The following is a 14,937-nucleotide window of genomic DNA, read 5'->3' as shown; positions in this document are numbered from 1 at the left end:
AATACAAAGCTGACATCAATAACAAATGGTAAGCAAACTATTTAAAACTAGGTGGGCCTTATCAATTTCCCAAGTTCTGGTTTTCCTTGAGAATATATGTTATCATATTATATCAAAGCTTCCTTATTTAAATTATAATTTGCTACTATTTGCTGTTTTATAATGCATGTCTTATATAGTACATGTTTTCATCCGTACTAAAACCTAGCTATGCACTCTTTGAAGTGTTACTTTTATTTATTACCTTGCAATGAATAAGAGAAGAAAAGTAAGTGTAAATAAATTATGCAAACATGCACACATGCATATATACATGAACATATATATACACACACATACATACATGCATGTTACAGACTACACTCTCTCTCCTTATCTATTCAGGAAATACACCAATAGAATACAAACTATACATGCACTACCTGCTAGTGACAGATGTATGAAGTCTGAAATGAAAATTAGCCTCCTTTTGTTTAATCATCATTCAGCCAAGACACATTCAAGCAAGTTTCAAAAATAAAAACTAAAGATTGAACAATGTGAAAGTAAAGAAAAAAAAAAAAAACACTGGAGTTTAGAAATCATAGGTTTAAGTCTCAGAATCTTACTGAGGGTATTTGTGAAACATTTCCAGGCATTTGTGTAGTACCTACTCCATAGCAAGACTGTTGATCTTTGGTAAATTAATTACTTATTCTTTGCCAAATTCCATGAGCATCACATGTAGGATTCCTTGGAGATCCCAAGCAGCCACAGGACTACGAGGATGGGGACCCCAACCAGTAGCATCAACCCTTCAAAAGGTCCTATGACTGTCTAGTCTGATGGATCTGCCCACACAAGGCACTCACAAAGTATTGGCAAATGAAAGCCATTTAATTACTCACAGAAAATAGACAACAAACAACAGGAATAATTTTATGGCCAGCCGGTCCCCCTGGCTCAAAAGCTGTCCAGACAAACATGGAGACTCTCTTACGCATGTCTCCACTTTGCACCATAGTCAAGAGACCAGGAAGATCTTCCCCCACCTGTTTTATACTCCAGGAGCTACGTGAGTCACTGCATGGAGTAATGTAAATCTTCCCACCTGATAACCCAAGGAGGAGGTATGGTTAGACAACTGTGCACCAGGTAGAATTTCATTACTTTAGCCCTGCTGCTTATCAGGCTTCGGGAGAAGGGGTGGTGCTGTTTTGTTCCTGAAACCTAGGGACACTAGCAAAGGGATAAACAGGGAAGACCATAACCACGGGGCTTATCCAAAGGCCTGCCTCCTCCCATTCTCTTTGTTGTTATTGTTAGGTGCTGGTCAAGAAGATCCTGACTCATAACAACCCTAAGTACAACAGAACTAAACACTGCTCGGTCCTGCGCCATCCTCACAATCATTCCTATGTCTAAGCCCGTTGTTGCAGCCACTGTGTCAATCCATCTTGTCAAATTCTTCCTCTTTTTCGCTGATGCTCTACCTTACCAAGCCTGATGTCCTTCTCCAGGGACTGGTCCTTCCTGATAACATGTCCAAAGTACGTGAGAAGAAGTCTCGCTATCCTTGCTTCCAAGGGGCACTCTGGTTGTACTTCTTCCAAGACAAAAGAAAATTAAATATACTTCCCAGTTTTCAGTAATATTAGTAAGATAAAATCCTTATCTTGATAATATTAAGTAATTATTATTTTTAAGTAATAATAATAATACTACGATAGTAACGAGTCGGAATTGACTCGACGGCATTGGGGAGTAAGGTGCTACAAAAAATGAAATAATTCTCTTAACTTCATCAATGTGCTATAAAACCATAGATCTTTAAAAACCTTATCTATATATGCACCTACTTCTGCATATACACAAAAATATTTTTATCTCATTTGTCTTAAATTAAAAAATCAGCTGAATAGAAACCATTAATCCAGAAAATAAGGCAATTCATTTTCATAGGGAGAATAAAAGGAAAAAATTGTAACATAAAATCAAAGTAGAGAAAATCTAGATTAGATGAGCATAATCATCTAGATTAGATGAGCATATACTACTTATATGCTTCCTACCAACAGTAAAGAGATGCTCAATGGAACACTCATTTCTTGTTTAATAATTCATTATTCATGCCAGGTCGAGGAGCACATAAAAAAAAAAAAAACATAAAAGGGATTGTTTTAAATAGATATCTTTATAGAAGGAATATTGAAACTCATAAGGAGTGATCTTCATATTTTAATTTTTAGCAAAAAATGCAAACATTGGAAATATGGATGGTCCTTTTAAGAACTCTGGAAACTAAGAGTATAATACCAATTCACAGTTCATTAAAGCTTCAGTGAGTCCAATATTTTTCAAATTTTTTTTATTACTCACACTTCTCTCACATAAATATTAATATGGCTATATTTATTCATAAAATTACATTGTTGTTGTTGTTGTTAGGTGTCATTAAGTTGATTCTTGACTCATAGTTAAGACGTATAAGACTGACATTGTTGACACTTAATATTGTAGGTTTCCTACCCTTTCATCAGGATACAAGTCATTTGACATCATTCCACTGATCAGAATGTTGTTCATGGTCTATGGTTAGTCTAAAGTCAGTTCTGTTACAACTATAGTTTGTGGTAATATGAGCAGTTCGACCATCAGGCATGACCACAACTGTAAACTAACATGTATGGCTGTGGAGATCACACATTTGAACATATAACATGGGCGTATACTAAGAGAGATGTGAAAAACAGTTTTAATTCTTCCGGAATCCAGATTTCTGGGGTCCATGCTGTTGGATGATCCACTCAGCCTGTTGTTTTGAGATCTTCTTTTGAACCTTGAGCCTTGAAGAAAACAGTCTTTCTAAAGTCACCTTTAGGTCAAACAATAGCATAGCTTAACTTGTAAAAAATGTTGCCATGGGCCTTGTGAAAAATTATCTACGTGAGGTCATTTTAGAGAAACAGAAGCTCCAAGGTCAGACTAGATGCTGTATTTTAGGATAAATTTTATTAAGAAAACATGGTGCTGGCCCTGTTTCCATGGCAATGTATAATCATTAGCAATAAAATGAAATTCAAAATCTGTGAAAGACCTCTCATGTTTGGAACATTTTTAACTTAATCTCAACTTGCAAATTATATATTAAATAAGAATCAATCAATTTCTATTATTAGCTTAATGTGATTTTTATTTTAGCAAATGTTAACCAAAGAAACTAGTTATGTGTTCAATGTAAACCAACGGAAAACTCCTATCCCAATCTGAAGAGGCCACAGAACCTAATTCTTTAATGTATTAAAATAGTTTTTGGATCTTTTCGGAAATTGTAAAGATTTCCATAGCAATGTAAAGCAAGTGTTTTTATTTGATTGTTTTTGTTTGTTGGTTTTAGCTCGTATGACAGCAAATTCCAACTTGAAAGGGTAATATATCTATGTTAGATCATAGCCTGTCCAATTTTATGAACTTCTGGGCTAAGAGTTCTATGGTTTTGTAGCATTGTCTTTCCATATAGATACTTTTTTTTAACTCAGGACTTCTATCCCAACCTTGATTCATAAGGAACTTACTTCTAATAAGGTAGGAAAATCTTGCTTGTTCTAGGCCTCTAGTGTAAGGGTACTATCAATGTACTATCTGTACTATCAATGTTTCCAAATTAGGCTATCTTTGAAGACCAACTAACAAGGACCCCTAGGGGGAGCAACAGTTAACCGTTAGGCTGCTAACCTAAATGTTGGTGGTTCCAATTCACCCAGTGGTTCCAAGGAAGAAAAACCTGGTGATCTGCTCCCAGGAAGATGACAGCCTAGAAAATCTTATTGAGAAGTTCTACTCTCTCCACGGGGTCACCATGAATCAATACCCACTGAAAAGCCCTTAACAACAGCAAAAATAACCCAGTTTACTTCTATAGTGTCTGATAATTTTATCAACTGTATAATAACTGATTTAATTCTTCTTCTTCTTCTTATTTAACATAAAATACTGATGTAACTAACAGGAAAAGGTCTTATTTACTAGTTTTCTTTTTTTTCTTCTGAACTTCCTTCAAACACCAGTAACTTTAAAATTTTTTTTCATTCTCAGGACAAACAAATGAGCTAAAATCCTCTCTACAATCAGCACCAGGTGATACAACAGAACCACCAGTGAAGAGGCTGAGATCAGCATGACTAAGCAGCTCTGTACAATGAAAATTCAGTCCCACAACCAAAACCTGGCCTCTGAGCCCAGGCAATCAAAATGTTAGCATACATGGTATTAAAAAAAAAAAAAAAATACACTCAGGCAGGCAGTAGGACCTCTGTAGTAAAGGTGAGATATGAAAGTGTTACTATCTATCTCTGGGCTCTCAATTTTACAACTACCTCTAAAGGGAATTACGCAAACCAAAAAGAGAAGTAAGTTCAAATTTTGTAATCACATATATCATATTCTCAGGTTAGAGTGTGGATTAATAATAGTCATTTATTGTTGTCATTGAGTTATCCTGAGCAATTTTTAGGATAAGCCAGTGTCAAAAATACCACTGTTGTTCTTGTTGTTGTTACCCAGCCCAGTTCTGACTCATAGCGACCCTATGCACAAGAGAATGAAACACTGCCCAAATATTGTTATGCTTGAACCCATTGTTGCAGCCACTGTGTCAATCCATCTTGTTGAGGGTCTTCGTCTTTTTCACTGACCCTCTCCTTTACCAAGCATGATGTCTTTCTTCAGGGACCGATTGCTCTTGACAACATGTCCAAAGTATGTAAGACACAGTCTTGCCATCCTTGCTTCCAAGGTGCATTCTGGTTTTACTTCTTCCAAGACAAAATAGTAGTAGCATTTAAAATGTATTATTTTGAAATAGTACACTGGAAGGAATTTTGTTTTTATTAATTAAGCATTAAATATTACCAGGAGAGGGGAAAAAAAGAAAGAGGTAGAAAAGGAAAGAAAGAGAGCTAGAGAAGTTAGAGGGAGCCAAACACATACAAGAAAAAATTTACATGAAATTACCATTGGAAAAGCCTAATTATTGTTCCTTAGCAATGAGGGGAGAAGGCTTCCATACTTTTATGCGTCTCCCAATTTAAACAGATGCAGTCAGTTTAATCAATAACTTGGCCTTTGACAATTCCATCAAGAGTGTGTGATTAAAATGCTGGTTCTTATTGTGCCTGAATATAAAAAGGAAGCAGGGATGCTCCTATATTAAACAAAGTGATCTCTGTTTCACACAAATAAGACATGAAATTTCCCCCTGAAGATTTCTCAGTTCTCACCCTCCCTCACCACTATAACGTGAAAAATCTTGTTTGTATCAAAAATTTCCAGGGACCACTACAATTTAAAAATATTCTTGGCAAAGTTAGGCCATTTAGAAAAACAAACACAATAATAAGACTACAGAAGCCAGAGCTCTTCCAAGAGGTTGTTGCAGTTAGCTGTTGCTGAGTAAATTCCAGGAGGCAAAAAAAAAAAAAAAAAGCTTGTTATTGGCTGAACGCATGAGAAATTGTTGATGGTTAGTCAAATGCAAAGTTACCCCTTATGCATATTTTGGGTCAGATAGCAGTCTCCTATGAATCAAATGCATGGATTGAAAACCCTCCCCAAAGCAAATTTCCCACCTCAGGACTGAAAAAATCCCATACCCGTTTTTGAAAAGGAAATCAAAGGTAAAATTCTCTAAAAGGTACTGATTTGAGAAGAACTTCTGAACTCATTAGCCTTTGGGACTGGCTCAGAATACAGGTTTAGGAGACACATATCTCTGTCCTCCTCTCCATGAGCTTACCCTTACAGAGAGATAGGCAGGGGTACACACAGCAGCTAGGCAGACAATGGTTAGGGGCAATTTGATGCTTTGTCAAACTCTCACAAAGCAAAATGAACACGATTTTGATCAGATAACCAAGAAGTCCTTGGAGAGTTTATTCCCATGGCAAATAAAATAAGCCTAATAATTAAAGATTCAACAAAATATTCAGAGTTCAGAGTCAGAGCAGAAGTTACCTCATTATTATAAGCAAAGAGGCCTTAAGCAGGGAGAGCCTCAGGGATTTTACTCTATGATCCTATCATATGGCTGCAAAGATTTTAGCCAAATCACAGAGACATAGCCACTAATAAAGAGCAACTGACCAAAACCAGCCAGAACACGTCTGTATTCAAACAGAGTTAGTGTTACTAGCTGGCTGCAGCAAGGAGGAATGCTCACTAGAGGAAAGATGTTGCATTTCTCAGAGTGAGTAGGTCAGGCCCTCTTATAGGATATGGGCTTGTTTTGAGTGATTCTAATGAAGAATCAGAGAAGAAGGGCCCATTTTGGACAGGAGAGACAGTTCAACAACTGGGTATCTCAAGAATAGTTCAAGACTTATTTGTGCAGGGCTCAAAAGGAGTAGGGCTGGGGATACTATTCACAGACTACCAACACTCTCCTAGGATAGGTTCTTGGTATTTTGCAGCAGTGCTGTGGTTCTTTGTTATGTTCTCTTTGAAACATTGCTTTTATAGGCCTGTCCATATACCATTGGGAACATTGTTGGTGTGGAACATCATAGTTTGATCTTTAAAAAAAATATTTCCCATACCAACTCACATCTGCACAAAGGTAACTTGAAAGAATGGGTGTAGATTTGAGAAATACAAACCATAGAAAATGAATCATTAAATTGTAAGTATTTATGAGACTTCCTTAGTTTATTTCTTCCTTAGAGATTTTGGTATTTTATTTGAAATAGGATCAATCTATTTGTTGAATGCTATTAACAACCCCCCCAAAATTGCACATTTCCACAAGTCTATTTCACTAATAAAAATAAAAATCTGAAGAAGTCAAACAATATAATGTGCTCCAAAGACTTTTCATTAGCTGATTTTTCTGAAGCAGATCACCAAGAATTTCTTCTGAGGCCCCTCTGGATGGATTTTAACCGTTAACCGTTCCTTTAGTAATTCAGCACTTAACTGTTTGTGCCACCCAGTGATTTAAATCAACAAATTACTATTTTGTGGGTAAGAACCATGGACATGGTATAGCAGGGACGCTTCTCTGTTCTCCATAATGTCTGGAATTTCAGCTGATTTGACTTAATGAACTAAAGATTGAGACAGCTGCAAGTTGGCACGTTCTCTTTCTCTCTCCCTCTCTGTCTCCCTGTGCCTCCCCTTCCCCCGTGACCTTTCTACCTGGTCAGCCTGGGCTTCCTCATAGCATGTTGTCTTCTGAGCAGCGCCACTGGATTTCTTACACGTAAGGGCTCCATATTTAAGTGTTCCAAGAGATAGGAAGTGTAAAACCCTTTTTTCTTGGTCAAAGGCATCTCAGAGTTCATTCAGATACAAGTAGGAGGAGACAGATACATTAACTCTTTGCAGAAGTGTTATGAAAGGATTTGTGGCCGTTTTTAATATGTCACAAATTGCTAAATGAATGACCAATAACACAAGTTTTTTTTTTTTTTTTACATTAATATACTCAACAGGGATTTGCTTTGAAAAAACTACAGAAAGGATTTAAAAATTGATTTCCAATCCGTCTAATGATTCTATTGGATTAATTTAGGATTAGTAGTTACTCAATTTGTTGTTAAAACAATGTATTTTCTGAGAGTAATATTAATTAAAATTACATAAATTAAGATGGAATAAAAAATCAGTTTTTCTCCTAATTATTACCTGAGAAGAAGAAATGATTTTTTAAAGATCTCTGTTTTCCCACTGGTAGAAAACAACATGATTTTTTTTTTTTCTTATTGTAATAAAATGTTAAAAAATTATATCTATTCCTTAGAGTTAATTCTCACAATTGCATTTAATTTCTAATGAGACTGCATATGACTCAATATTCTATAGTGTTTAAACTTTGGAAGTGGAACACCATGATGCAGACACAGAATAACAACTGAATGGTATAAGCAAACACCTTAACTCTGTTGTTCTAGACTGGGAATAATTTCCAAACTGGGAGAGACCATTGCTTTATTAGGATAAGCTGGGACATTACAGCTAGACCCTTGAAGCTGGTCCTGACTTTCTGCCCAGGTAATAAATAACTCAGTGATATTAAAAAAAAAAAAACACACACACACGCACAATTACTGCATCTCTTTTGTTTAAAGCACTTGTGTATTAAATTAAAGCAGAAAATAATAACAGAAAAAAGGAGAAATTGATCTCAATCTCTAAATACACAATCAGTGCTCGTAGACAGCCTTCTTTGCACTTTTTAAAAGGTCCTGATAGCTAGGAAGGTTGGTTGTTATTGTTGTTAGTTTCCTTCTAGTCAATTCCGACTCAAGGCAACCCTATGTAAAATAGAATAAAATATTGCCAGGTCCCGCACCATTCTCATGACTTTGAGTCCACCATTACAGCAGTTGTGTCAATCCATCTCACGGAGGGTTTCCTTCTTTTTTGTTGGCCCTCTACTTTACCAAACATGATATCTTGATAAACCTCTTGTAATGCCAATTTAAATCAATCAGTTTCTTCCATGAAGAAATTATCCTGTTTTACACAGCACTTTTTGCTGCTCTTGTGCTTTCAGGCAGGAAAGTTTTTTATTATTATTTTTTTTAATTGTACTTTAGATGAAGGTTTATGGAGCAAACTAGCTTCTCACTAAACAATTATTACACATATTGTTTTGTGACGTTGGTTGCCAACCCCACAACATGTCAAGACTCGCCTTTCTCAATCTTGGGTTCCCCATTACCAGCTTTCCTGTCTCCTCCTGCATTCTTGTCCTTGCCCCTGTGCTGTTGTGCCCCTTTAGTCCCATTTTGTTTTATGGGCCTGTCTAATCTTTGGCTGAAGGGAAAATCTCAGGAGTGAATTTATTACTGAGCTATAAGTGTGTCCGGGGGCCATACTCTAGGGTTTTCTCTTCTCTCTGTCAGACCAGTAAGTCTGGTCTTTTATTTTTTGTGTGTTAGAATTTTGTTCTATATTTTTCTCCAGCTCTGCCTGGGACCCACTACTATGATCCCTGTCATAGCAGTCAGTGGTGGTAGCTGAGCATCACCTAGTTGTGTTGGACTCAGTCTGGTGGAGGCTGTGGTAGTTGTGGTTCATTAGTCCCTGGGACAAATACTTTCCTTGTGTCTTTGGTTTTCTTCATGCTCCTTTGCTCTTGAAGGGTGAGACCAGTGGAGTATCCGAGATGGCCGCTCATAAGCTTTTAAAACCCCAGATGCTACTCACTAAAGTAGAACGTAGAACATTTTCTTTATAAACTGTGTTATGACAATTGAGGTAGATGTTCCCCGAGACTATGGTCCCCACAGTCCTCAGCCCAGTAAACTGGTCCCTCAGGGAGTTTGGATATACCTATGGTGCTTCTATGACCTCGCCTTGTACAAATTGTGCTGGCTTTCCCAGTATTGTGTACTCTTACCCTTCACCAAAGTTACCACTTATCTATTGTCTATTTAGTGTTTTTCCCTCCTCACCCTTCCCCTCCCTTGTAACCATCAAAGATTTTTTCTTTTTGTATATAAATCTTTTCTTGAATTGTTATAGTAGTGGTTTCATACAATATTTAACCTTTTGTGATTGACTTTTTTCACTGAGCATAATGCCCTCCAGATTCATCCATGTTGTGAAATGCTTCAGAAATTCATCATAGTTCTTTACTGTTGTGTAGTACTTCATTGTGTGTACATACCATAGTTTGTTTATCCACTCATCTGTTGATGGGCACCTAGGTTGTTTCCATCTTTTTTGCTATTATGAACAATGCTCCAATCAATGAACATGGGTGTGCATATGTCTGTTCCTGTGATGGCTTTTATTTCCCTAGGATACATTTTTAGGAGTGGGATTGCTGGGTCATATGGTATCTCTACTTCTAGCTTTTTAAGGAAGCACTATATGGTTTTCCAAAATGGCTGTACAATTTTGTATTCCCACCAGAAGTGCATAGGAGTTCCAATCTCCCTGCAGCCTCTCCAACGTTTGTTATTTTCTGATTTTTTTTTTTTTGATTCATGCCAGTAATGTCAGGGTAAGATGCTATCTCACTGTGGTTTTTATTTGCATTTCTCTCTAGCAATCTCAAGCATTTCCTCATGTATCTTTTAGCTGCTTGAATGTCTTGTTTGGTGAAGAATCTCTTCGTATCCTTTGGCAATTTTTTAATTGGATTATTATTTGTCTTTTTGTTTTATGGATGTCAGGCAGGAAAGTTCTGATGAAAATTTGCATGTACTTTACTATGGTGCTTAATTATCCAGCCACCACTGTCTTCAGAGGAGCTCTAGTGCTGTAGTTGTTAAGCGTTTGGCTGCTAATCAAAAAGTTGGCAGCTAGAATCCACCAGCCACTATGCAGAAGAAAGGTGTGGCAATCTTCTTCTGTAAAGATTACAGTCTTGGAAACTCTATGAGGCAGTTCTTTTTTCTTTTCTTACTGTCTTCATAAGTAATCAACTACTGAAAATAGAAATTTTCAATTCAGTGCAAATAAAGTTGAACTTCTTTTGAGTAAGAATAGTCAGAATTCAATTTTTAAAATATCTTTACAGATGTGCGTGAAAAAACTTTTAGGACTCCCTGTCCATGAAGAATACACTATTCCAGTTCAGTGTTAACATAGAGAAAACTGAATTAATGCACGCCAAGTTTTTATTCTCTAATAATACTTAAAATTTGATTTTTCAAAATGAAAAAGATGGAAATTATTCATCTGTCACCCATGTGAGTTCTGTAAACGTTATCACTTCAGACACAGAAGTGATTCCCAGCCCAAAGTCTACAGGGCTTCCCAATAATCCTCTCATCTCACAAAGCATTTTCTACTGCTCTTCAAAGCATCCCCTAAAGCCATCATGAAATAAGGAGTGGACTTCAGCTCATTTTCTCTAATATAGTGAATATGTTTTTAAAAACTTGTAGATTCATTTTAGCAGAAGCGTTTCTATCTTGGACTTTTAAAACTATTTTCTTCAGAAAACTTTGACATCTCATCTTTCATCCATGTTTCAGTGATACTTGAAACCATCACAGGGTGTTGGAAGCATTTTTTTTTTTTTCCTTTTCATGTCTAAAACAGTAGCACTTTAAGGTTCCTCTGACCTGTTTATAAATAATGAAGGCAGGGGCCCTGCAGTCTGCTCTCTTTCCCTTTACCAACGTTTAATGGAAGGGGGGAAGGGAAAAGAGAATGCATGCTGTTAGCTATTATCTTTACAAATGACTTGTTAGCCTTTTATTTGGCTGCTCAGGCTTCAAACACTCAAAAGACCCTTTCAGAATCTCAGTAGATGAAGGTTCCCTCCTGAAATGACTTGACAGGCTGTATCTTCCTTAAGAGATTTTGACATGATATTAAGCCATAGTTACAAGCCAATGCTTGAATGGGAAGCCCTGGGGGAATCTTCCAGAGCTGGAACACAGCGTTTACAGCAGGAGGCAGGTGTCTGCACCACTGAAGCAAACAACAATGTGATATATTTAGTATCGAAAATGGAAGCAAAACTACTGATTCTTTACCACTAGGGACAGTGGAAGAAGTTGAATTAGGGAAAAAAAAAATCTTTTGGGGCCCCTGGAAATGTTAATTTACTGACAGTATGAAATATACTCTCATCATGGCAGGTGCACCCAGAACCAGGTGCTACACACAATATTGTCTTTGAATTTATGTGTTTCCTTTGCAGTGATAGGGTGTGAAACAGCTGTACTGGCCATGTGGAGAGAAAGCAAAGAGCTTTTAATTAGCAATAAGAGGACTGTTAATTTCTTTGGGGATCTCTCTCCCTCTTTCTCTCTCTCTCATCTCCCTCTTCCCTTCTCTGTCTCTTCTTGTACTTTTATTAGATTCTCAGCAGGAGTTTCTGCATGCCTACAAAGCACAAAGAAAATGAAGTAAACAACATTATGATAGATTCAGGACAAGGTTATGTGATGTTAGTGAGCAAACTTAAGAAATCTAAATATACTTTTTATGGAAATTAAAATTCTTAACCAAGATAATTACCCTGAAAATTCTTATGCTATTAATAAAGGGCAAACAAATTAAGAAATAAAATTCATTCAGTATTTGTTGTTGTTAGGTGCCATTAAGTCAGTTCCAGCTCATAGCGATCCTGTGTACAACAGAACTAAACACTGCCCGGTCCTGCACCATCCACACAATCCTTGCTATGTTTGAGCCCATTGTTGCGGTCACTGTGTCAATCCATCTCATCATGGATCTTCCTCTTTTTCGTTGACCCTCTACTTTACCAAGCATGATGTTCTTCTCCAGGGACTCGTCTCTCTCAATAACATGTCCAAAGTGTGTGAGATGAAGTCTCATTGCCCTTGCTTCTAAGGAGTATTCTGGCTGTACTTCCACCAAGACAGATTTGTTCATTCTTCTGGCAGTCCATGGTATATCCAATATTCTTCACCAACACCATACTTCGAAGGCATCAATTCTTCGGTCTTCCTTATTCATCATCCAGTTTTCACATGCATATGAGGCAATTGAAAATACCACGTTTTTGGATCAGGCACACCTTAGTCCTCAAAGTGACATCTTTGCTTTTGAACAGTTTAAAAGAGTCTTTTGCAGCAGATTTGCCCAATCCAATACGTTCTTTGATTTATTGACTGCTGCTTTCATGGGTGTTGATTGCGGATCCAAGTAAAATGAAACCCTTGACAACTTCAGTATTTTCTCTGTTTATTACAACGTTGCTTATAGGTCCACTTATGAGGGTTTTTGTTTTCTTTATGTTGAGTTGTAATTTGTACTGAAGGTAGTAGTCTCCCATCTTCATCAGCAAGTGCTTCAAGTCCTCTTCGCTTTCATCAAGCAAGGTTGTGTCCATCTGCATATCACAAGTTATTAAGGAGTCTTCTTCCAATCCTGATGTTGCATCCTTCTTCTTATAGTCCAGCTCTAGTGTTACCACAATAATAATATATATTATCATTCAATATTAAGGTTCCCTAAATGGACAATCATTTTGTCCAATATTTTTAAAAGCATGCTAAATGTGTGTGTGTGTGTGTGTGTGTAAGGGCTTTGAAGATTAGCAAAAGCTTTTAATGTGCACCTGGTTTTCCAAAATAGAACAAAAAGTTTCAACTTCGCTCTAATATTTAACATGCTACATTTACCATGAAATGTTTCCCTCTTTCCCATACTTTTTATGACTCTGAAGCATGTTAGAAGCATAAAATGGATCAACGGGTGTTTAACTAACTAAAATTCCTTGGTGAAATGGAATTATGCTTTGCTTTTTGTCTACATGAATGAATTTAGAAATTCACTATTAATATTTTAACACACGTATTTTATAAAACAGAATAGTTAACTTGGAAAAACAAATCAGTTTTAGAACTGATTTGTTGATTCATTTTATAACCTGCTGTAACTTCTTGTTTCCAAAGTCATCAATGATTCAAGGTTAATTTGGTCCTGTGGGTAAATATTAATTCTATCACAGGAAAAAAAAAAAAAGTTTCAAAAGCTTATAAAAAGTAGCCCAGCTTGCCTTTGCTCTATAAGTACACACAGCATTTATTGCAGGATAAATATGAAAATATACATAGAAAAGAGAAAAGCTTGCAGAAATTATTAAGTGAGTTAAACGATCACCTAATTTCTGTATATAGCTGTATATTACACCTAATATTTATAGAAATTTTGTATTTCAGAAAGCTCTTTCATAAGTGGTATCTCATCTAAGCATTGCAAGAACCAGTCCATGTAGACATGGTGGGCTTTTTTTTTTTTTTTTTTCCATATTATATGTGCAGAAAACCCCTTCTAATAAAATAACTACCTCTTTCACAAGATACAATTTGTTAGTGTTGCATTAGGACCTCCCGTATGGTGATTTTAGTGCTCAAAAATCTGTTGAGCAGCTCTTAAGATCCACACTTATTGGTGAGGAAACTAAGGTTCAGAGAGTGTAAAAATAATTTATCCAGTTATAACTGCTACTAATTCTCTTCTGCCCTTTAAAAACCAATTCAAGCTTTACCTTCTGTTTGAAGCTTCTTTTCACAGCTATTGTTTTTCCCACTGCCTTTTCATATTAATAATAATAAAAGGAATATTTATATTTTGAGTTCTAATTATGTGACAGCCATTCCAATAAGCATGTCTTACTATGTCTAAATTATCAATTAATCCAAATCATGTAACATTTATTCCCCTAATGTCATAAGTGAGGAAACTGACTTCATTTTTTTAATGATTAAATGAATGCGTTGATTGCTAAAGGAGCCCTGGTAGTGCAGTGGTTAAAGCAATTGACTGCCAAATGAAAGGTTGGTGGTTTGAAACCACCAGTGGCTCCATGGGAGAAAGATGTGGCAGTCTGCTTCCATAGAGACAGTAATGGATTCAAGAGTGAAATGGGGGAATATAGGTAGGATTATAGAGTTTGAAATTGGAGGAAGATAAATAGGGATAGTTTCTGGGGTAGCCAATATAGTAGGAGGGATTATAATAATAAAAGTTCCTATAATTAATATATAAATAGAAGAGAGCAGATTGAGCAGAATTTAATGAAATATGGGATTCCAGAAATAGTTAATAATGCAAAGTCTCTTCGGAAGATAGATAGGAGGAATACAGGGAAAGCTGTAGGCATTTGCTGTGGCCAAGTGGATATACATTTCATTCTCTAAGAGTAGAAGAAAAAAATCATTATAGTGCTAATGCATTTGAAAGTGAGAGCGAGTGAAGACAATTTAGTTCATACTTAACGTGTCAAGTTTTGAATGAATGTGGGGAAATGACTCACAAGCCTTCATATGAAAACAAGAAAAAATAAGCAGATGATGCTATGGTTAGACGGCGTAAGCCCTAGTTTTTTTTTTTTTTTTACAAGAAGTTATAACACAAAGTTTCACTGGAATGGATCAAAGAGAACATTCACCCTGAGCCCTGCCTTCTCACCCAAGCACTCGTACCCAGCCTCGTGCCTTTCTAGCAATGAACTGAAGCAGTGTC

Source organism: Loxodonta africana, chromosome 17, assembly GCF_030014295.1.
Source record: "Loxodonta africana isolate mLoxAfr1 chromosome 17, mLoxAfr1.hap2, whole genome shotgun sequence".
NCBI lineage: Eukaryota > Metazoa > Chordata > Mammalia > Proboscidea > Elephantidae > Loxodonta > Loxodonta africana.
Note: the sequence above shows the minus strand (reverse complement) of the source record.